Genomic DNA, 8,772 nt, shown 5'->3' on the forward strand with positions numbered 1-8,772 from the left:
GAACAAGCTTGGAAATAGAAGTTGCACCTTGGAAGAAAAGTGCTGGAGATGAGCTGTTTATCTTGGGTACTTACACACCTCCTTTCCTGGACAGCCCAATCACTTCATTGGCCGAASAGAGGCATCTTCCTGGGTGCAGAATAAAGTACAGACGTATGAATATTCTCAGCTAAATTTCCATCCTGAAGAAAAACTGAGGCCTGGGGAAAAAGCCTGTGATAGGGAAGGGGACTGGCCTCCAGAGTTTTGCATCTGAGGTGAGCCTTTCTCGGCATCACAAACCATTAATCAGTGACTGCTCCACAAGGAGAGGATGTGCTACTCAGGCGAACACGACTGATGCCAGCTGCTGTGTTCTGCAAACAGAGGTTGTGAGCAAAGAGCAAATCTTTGTAAAGTCCCCAAGTACCAGATTTTGCATTTGGACATCCAAATGAGATGGCTAGCGTTTAAAGTCAGTCACTGCAGAGGTCTCTGAGGGCTTCACAGCACATACTCGCCAGAGCATCTGTTATTTTAGTTAAGGCTGGTTCAGCTCGTGCCCATTCCATTTATTCTGGATCTGTCAGGTTCCCATATACTGAGAAGAACTTCGTGCAAGAACTTCAGAGGCTTCTCCCCATCCATTGGTAAAGGATGCTGCAGCTGCTTTTTCTCCTGAACAAGACTGCAAAGCCTTAAACACTAGAATGTATTGTCCCTAGCACTGAAAGTATTTGGTGGTGAAACCTGCTGCATGTTCCACCAGCAATCCTACCTACCCCTTCATGAGAACTAAAATTYCCCAAAAGCATCACCAGCTTGTCTCCTGGCACTGGACTCATCTTCTCTCCGAAATCAGACTATCATTTCCTTGCTGCTCTTCTCACATGTAACAACRAGGCACTTCGGTTAAACATATTAATCAGCAGTACAAAGCATGTGAAAAGGTAACACTTGAAACCCATCCAGCAGCCAAAGAATAGACAATTTATCATATTGTTAGAACTCCTGGCCTCTTCCTCTTGTCCACACAACTTTTCTCAGTTTCTCTAGGTGTGGGTTGGAATATTTTAAGCATTGAARGCCATTCCCTTCCTCACAACACATTCCCAATACAAAGGCAGGACTGTTGGTGCAGGCTACTTCTGAAGATCAAGCGCTGTCTCCTGCAGCTCTGGAGAAGTCCTCCTGTCAGATGGTCCAGAGGAATGCGGATAACAGGCAAAGCATGCAAGGAGTTCTTAAGCATATTGCTTAGGTGCCAAATCACTAGAGATGACTGCAAATTTGGGTTGCTTGATGACTTGTACTAAAGAAGTTTTTCCTCCCCAGGGACTGGCAGAGCTGCTGTCCCAGGCCAGGCAACAAAAACTGTGTGTTGGCCTCACGTGGGCCTCCTGCCTAACAAGCGTCCTGAAAATATCTGCAGAACCACACTCCAGAAACTATGGGTCAACCAGAGGGATCGAGCAGGCAAAACATTCGGGTTGAAAAGCCCCCTCACCTCTCCAGTCCACATCAGCTGGAGAGCTAAACTGGCTGGATGGAGGAGCGGCTTTTCCCAGATGCATATAATCTTTTCTAGGAGAGATGCAATGCCCAGGAGCAGGGCAACATTAACCTGGTGCTACTCATGTTGAGCTCCTCATCTTGGTCCTGCTCATTTGACTGTAGCCTCCTGGCCTGGGGCCCATTTTCATTGGAAAACAGATCCCTTGGTGGTAAATCCAACTTTGGGGGAAGTCTCAGGAACTGATTTGGGGGATGGAACACATTATATGATTGTGGCTTGAGGAAATTATTATATTTTTAATTGAATTTTGTGTGCTATGTGCAGATACTACAGTAGTGGGCCCTTTATCAATTGTTAACATGAATACTAATGAATACTAATGTTAATCATTTGTTTCTGGAAACAAATACAAAGATATTTGATGGAAAAAAAAATCTCTGAATTTTAACAGTAAAAATAATGACATGCATTGCAGTCCTGCGGTGCCAGAAGACAAAACCCTACAGTTAAAATACGGCGAAACAGGATTTGAGACACAGAAGAGCTGCAGCTTGCATTAGATATTCCAGTGACTAGCACAGCACTGCTGCGCTTGAGAAAATTATTCGCTTGCAACCCACAAAGAAAAACTCAAACAGCCTTGGCCCAAAAATGCAGCAAACACTCACAAGCAAACTTGCAGCTATGTGAGGGCAAAGCCACCACCTCACAGAAGAAGACCAGCCAGTGGGTCCCCCTGCAAGCAGGTGCTGGGTTGTGGAACCTGAGGGTGTGTTTTGCAACCAGCCACATTGAGCTCCTCTCTGCAGAATCCTTCTGAATCCAGAGCTGGTGCATATACACGCCTATGACAAAGCGATGCACCCAATTCCTTATTTATTTGTTGCAGTGATTTACAAGGCACCCATGTCTCCAGCTGCTGCTTGCTCTTTACAAGGTCTAGAGATGAAAGTCAAACAGTATTTCCACCCACCCAGCCCAAACAGGAGCACACATTCAGTAACCCTTTCCTATCCCTTGAGACAGGAATTCCAAGATGAGGAATTTAGCTGGCAGGCTAAATTGCAGGAGATTCCAGAAACAGCAATTAATGAAAGACTTGGACACGTCTCATATCTTGCTCCAAATATGTCCATAAAGGTTCATAGTGGGACGGGGGAGGAAAATTTTAAAGGGAGGGCTCAGGCAGCAGCACCTGCAAATTCCTCCCCCAGGATAAATAACTAAGGTATCTCTGTCACTCGGGGCTGCTCAAATTACTCACAGCACATAAATTACCAGGTATATTTAGTCTGTTATTCTCCCCACCTTCCTTTTCCTACATGCTCGTGAGTCGCTTGCAAATAGATTCTGATTTCGGCAAGTGTGTCTATTAGTCATAATAAAGAGACATGGCCCAGCTTTCATGAACATACGTTCATGGGCAGTTGGCAAACACTTTTTGCTGGCCTGGTAACTACATCTGACTGGGGATTAGGGTCATTTGCTCATGTTTCTGAGCCCATTTTATGGATGAGGCTTCTTCTTCTCCTTTTCCATAGGGAGAATCCATGTCTTGTCATTTTCTCTCCAGGAGCCAACAGCACCAAAGCAATCCAAGAGCTGCACCTGGGGTGATGGATGAAGCATGTTTAATTTCTCAATGTTATACTGGCCAGTGAGGAACAAGAASAGGCCTGAGGCCTGGCAGATGGGCTGCACTGCTCTTTCCTCATCTAGAGCTCCTTGCCTGCTTGAGCAATTACAGCCTTAGCAAAACTGAGGTTGTCCTAAGGGACCTGCAGCCGGAGTCTGGCTAGCTCCTTAAGAGAGAGTACTCTTGGTACTCTTGTTAGTGCTGGAGCACAGTTTGCAAGGCTGGGTGGTGARGTGAGTGCATGGGAGGAGAGGAGGAGGAGCAGCTGTGGCCAGCCTCCTCCATCGTGTTGGGTGGTCAGGCTGCTGGAGATGGGAAACTTGGCTGATTACTAGCCAAACAATAACAAGCAGAGCTATATAACACATCCAATTACTGTAGTTATTCAGTGGGCAGAGGACAACGTGAGAATGAAAACACAGAAGGAGCAGCGAGGTCTTTGCCTGGAGGAGTCTTTAATCATCAGCTACAAATTTTCAGGACAATGARAAAGAATATTTTCTCTGTCCATAGTGCTGTCTTCTCCCAATATTCACCCAAGTGGGGCACACAGATAACCACACTGGCCACYACCTCCTCCAGGAAGGAGTAGGTCTGCATCCTGCATCCACTAGATCAGTCCGCTTTGACCCAGACACAGTGGYATGCAAAATTGCATGATGATACCCTTGTGCCCTCAGCCAGGGGCTCTTTCTGCTTCATCTTCACCAGCATCGTRGAAGCAGTGTCATTTTTGTGCACAGGGTGTAACGACACAGGAAGATGTATCCTCCAAAATGGATCAAATCAGAGGAAAAAATCAGTCTATCTCCCCCACACACCCTTTTTTWAACTGTTATTCCTGTATTAGCATGGGAGTCTTCTCCTACTGGAAGTTAATGAGTTTCTAGGAGGACACGACCACTGAGATGAAGCTAAAAGGGGACAATGCTGCTCTCCAGAGACACATCCCCTGAACTGACCCCAAGTATGAGGAAGAGCGAGGAGAAGCAAAACGTGGCCAGGAGAAGCTGAATGCCTGGATTTCGTGTCACAGCGAAGAGGTTTCTAATGGCATGCCAAGCCATCTGCTGATCCCCATTGCTGTTGTAATGTATGCAGCAAGTGGAGCCATTTCTTCATTTTACAGATCAGGATTCTTTCCTAATTAATCAGCACTCATTGTTTATTTAATCACCTCCCAACAGAAAAGGAAGCCTAAAGCCTCCCTCTCTGACTCGCTCAGTGTCTTTAATCGCTATCTGCTGGGTGAAGGGTGGTGACCCGAGCCCAAGGGCTTCACTCCTGACCCCCGGCACGATCCTAGAAACAAAGCAGGATGGGAAGATCCAAGGGCAAGGGGAGAAGGCAGTTTCAGAGAATTCAGAGCCTTTCTTTATCTCCTTTTTATTTATCATTGGGAAGAGTTTTTTTTTTTTTTTTTTTTTTTTGTCAGATAAAAACCCAGCAGGGCTCCTTGCAGATAGTGAAAGAAGGAAAAAAGAAGAGCAGAACTGACTCTCCATCTTGTTGACCCTCCATTTGCTTTGCTTCTCCCTTGTAAGTGTTGCAGAACTGCCGGGCTTCAACCCTGGTGACGAAGRCTCTGGCTAACATCCTGAAAGTCCAAGTTGCTAATCCTGGGTGGAAAGAAAAGCCAAAATACAGAGGCATGTGGAGGCCAAACTAGCACCCAGCTCTTGGGGTCCAGACTTACGTCAAGATGAGGTGACCACCATCATGCCAAATGGCACTGTGGTGGACTGGGAGCTCTCACATCCCTCCTGGACTTTGGTCCCAAGGTCTAATCTCTGGCAGAATTTGAAAAAACAAACTGAACCTTTTGGAAGTGGAAGACTCCTGGACAGAATCCTCTAGTGAGGATTCATGCTTTAAGACTTACTCCTTCTTCGGTTGCAATAAAGGTAGGAAGGGCAGCTTCAAATGCATTTGTCCTTCCATCAAAATCCGTGTTTAATAACTGCAGACCTGAATTGATGCTAGAGTTGCACACTGATTTTCTTTTATTTTTCTTTTATTTTTCCTTTTTTTCCCCCAAAGTTTTTGCATGATTTCTGAAGTCAGAGTGCAAAAAGCTGTCAGCTGCTTGTGACGCTGTTCTGCATTTCCCTTTTTCTATTGCTGCCATATGCTAGTTATGCTTTGAGTCCCGTTTCCTTGGAAGGGCTTTTTATTTTAAGGCAGAAAATTTCAAGGCTACAAATGCATTTTCTTTCTTTTCTTTTCTTTGCTTTTTTCTTTCTCCCCTTGCAAAACTGGAACATTCTCCAGAAATTTTCCATTAAAAAAGAATATATAGTTTTAGCAATATTCCACATTTTGGATAKCCCCTCTAAAAAAAATGGGGAAAAAATAGCAAAGGGAAACTAGAACTGGGATGAAATGCAGCGGGACTGCGAAGATAGCAACATTTTTCTACTTTAACTATTGTCTGCACAAAAAAAAATGCTCTGAAATATCAGGGTGCAACTACACCCACGATGTTTTAGCATCATTTGTGAGAGTTGGGTCCTATTCCATCCTTCTCTTGCCCCCCTGTGCRTTGCAGCATTGCAGCTGAACCATCTCTACTTGGAAAAAACACAGGCTGGAGCTTTTAAATGGAAGGGCTAGTGCTGGGCTCTGCCCTTTTAGGAGCTCCCCTGAGCAAGCAGTCAGGCAGCAGCAGGTATTTTAGTTGTGGGCAATGAGTATGGAGAAGGTGAGCCAGGCTCTGGAGCAGAGCAAGGGTTGAAGGAGTGAAAAGCGAGCAGACTGAGGACAGTGGAACTGGGAGAGAGGCCTGGACAGGGAGTGTGGAGGATACTGGAGGCCTGGAAATATGCAGAGAGGGGTCTCTGATGTCTTCGCCTAGTGATGTAGTGGGGCAGAAGGGCCTTGACCTGCTGGGGCTCCTCAAAACGCTGTGGCTTTTGAGATGAGAAGGTAGGTCCCAGCTGCTTCGAAATAGTTCAAAGGCAGTCAAGTGAATGGAAGCGGATTGCAGTGCTCATCAGCCACTGATCTGCATTGTGGAGGGTGGTGGAAGAGCAAACTGGCTCCATGTGGGAAGACTTGGGCATAGGCTGACGTGTCCAGCTACGAGCAGGTGTCTCCTGGCCTTTGGGAAGGCCTGGTAGATGACCTGAGCTCTAAAATATTCAAGAACAAGCTTGCAAAAATGCAACAYGGATGCGAAACATTAAGGTTCATGGGCCCAACACAAAGTCAAGATACCATTATGCAAGAGGTCCAGGACAGGCCTGGGTCTGTGCAGGCACATGCTCTAGCGAAGGATGGTCCTACTCCTACAGAGGAGAACCAGGTGCCTTGGTTGAAAGGACTCAGCGTCACCCAATTCTCGCTGGCTTCACTGCAAACCTGCAGTGACTTTCACTTTCAAGTATGGCTGCATCTGTTTGGAAACAAAACAGTTTTCCCATTGAACCATGAGGCTTATGCTGATAGGTATGTATAGACATATCATACACATATATACACAACGTATACACATATATTTCTCCTTTTTCTAAGTGATAGGCAGTGGTCTCCAAAGTCTGTGATGCTTCCAGTCTGCCTGGATTAGCCAGGACAGGTTTCTCTGCAGCATTACAAGTACAGATGTCTCTGGTTAAGATGAAGCCCGATGGCAAGTGCACCATATGCAAGAGCTTCTGCTCCCTGCAGGAGTCCAGACACAGCCCCCATTGGCCGTGCTGACCCGTGCTGTGGCTATGGGATGGAGTTGTGACCACCCGAAAAGGAGACTTTTTAAGTAGTGCCTGTCTAAAGGCCCTGCAGAGGTACAGGGAGCAGACACGTTCCTTGAACACTGGAGCAAATCCAGGAATTCCTGAATTTTCCATGAGCATTGGGCTTTTGGCCAGAGCACGTAACACTGCCAAAACATGGATTTCCCAGCACTAATCCGGGGAACTGAGCAATTAGTGCTTGGTTGCCTTGAGGCCTCAGAGGCGAAGCAGATGCAAGCACTGCTGCACTCCCTGCTACTCCCTTTCTCGTCTCCCCATGCCAGTGCTAAGCATGTTATCTGCCTGTGGTACTCTGCCTGTCAGGAGCCATGCGCTGCTCCRAGACACGGCTGGAGCACAGTAGCAGGAGGAGGGAGGAGACACATATTTTGGCACTATTTCTTTCAGATTGCAGCATGGAAATGCAGCTGGGAGAGCTGGATGTGGTACAACTGAAGGCCAGGCTTTCTGGAGTCTTGCTGTTCACCCAAGAGACTGAAGCTAAAACTTRTCAGGAGAGACTCCTCAGAATTATCTCGTAACTTGTCTTAGCTGTCTACAACAAATGGATCTGTCCTGGTTGGCAAGCATTTCCAAATATGAACTAAGGCTGTGTGCTGTGGTTGGGTTTAACAAGGATGTCTCAGATTCTCTGGTGTCTCCTGGATTTACATTCCCTCCCCTGGCCATTGTCTCCCTAATATGCAATGGCAGCTTTTCCGGAGTGACACATCCCTGATGCATGAGTTGTGCTGTCTTCTTTTAAGAGCTCTTCTTTGCCATTAGACCTTGTGTAAATGGACTAGTCCAAAGGGTGGGAACTTCTCTGCCCAGTATCAGCATGCTGGTGAAAAATGGATGGGGCCAGTTGTGTCCCCAGAGCAGAAGATGGAACATTTATCCTCCCCTGGAGCCATGCGATGCACCCTAATAGGATGTCCTCTGTGAGGGGGACCAGACCTTGCCATAGCCATGCTRGGCAGCCATCACATGCTGCAAGCAAGAGCTTGCTATTGGAAAAAGTAGACCTTTCCCATTATTAAAGTCAATCACACTCGGTGCCTTGAGTCTTACTTATTTTCACTGGGATGGCAGGACTGACCTCCTGCTGCCCTTAGTCTCTTGTTCTTGTTTTTTGTCTGTTTTGTTTTGTTTGTTTCCTTGTTTTTCTCTGGGAGACTCTTTAACGCTTTGCACTGTTCATGCTTTATTTCATCATCTTATTTACTTCCCCCTCAGCGCCAACACTCTTTCATCTCCCTAAGACTTTCTCTCCCGCTGCCCCCGACCGAGTCTCCCCTGAGCTCCTTAGCTTCCCTCTGAGGGCCCTTCTACTCCCTCACTGTTGTACTGAATCCGTGTCCAGCTTCACGCTTGTCACTCACCCGGCACAGTGACACCCGGAGCGACGGCATCGGGTGGCTCCGCACTGCGACCGGGACCGGGACCGGCACCGGCTCTGCACAGGGGCCGGCCCGACGAGCAGCGCTCCCGCTGCCCAGGAGAGGGCACTGGCGACGCAGCCCTGGGCCTCTTTATTCCTGTCTGCAGCTATTTAAGTTCCTTTTTATTATTATTATTATTATTATTATTATTATTATTATTATTATTATTATTATTATTATTATTATTATTATTTTCCCTCTGATTTGCTCCTCTTCCTGATGGACAAATATTCCTGCTCTCTCTTTTTTTTTAAGGTATTTCTTTCTCTAAATCTCTTCATACCAACCCACCCTTTCTGCTGGTCCTCCCAGGCTCGTCCTGCTGCCACAGCTTGAGATGTTCAGTACAGTGCTGGAAGCCTGTGGGTATCCACACTTGTGCACTRAGCAAGAGGTAGACCAGGAGGATCACATGTGGATTAGCCCCTCTCCTTTGCCTCGAGTGCAGGGATGCCCAAAATAGCT

The sequence above is a fragment of the Nothoprocta perdicaria genome, unplaced genomic scaffold, assembly GCF_003342845.1.
Source record: "Nothoprocta perdicaria isolate Ctin4 unplaced genomic scaffold, notPer1 scaffold_177, whole genome shotgun sequence".
NCBI classification, from domain to species: Eukaryota; Metazoa; Chordata; class Aves; order Tinamiformes; family Tinamidae; genus Nothoprocta; species Nothoprocta perdicaria.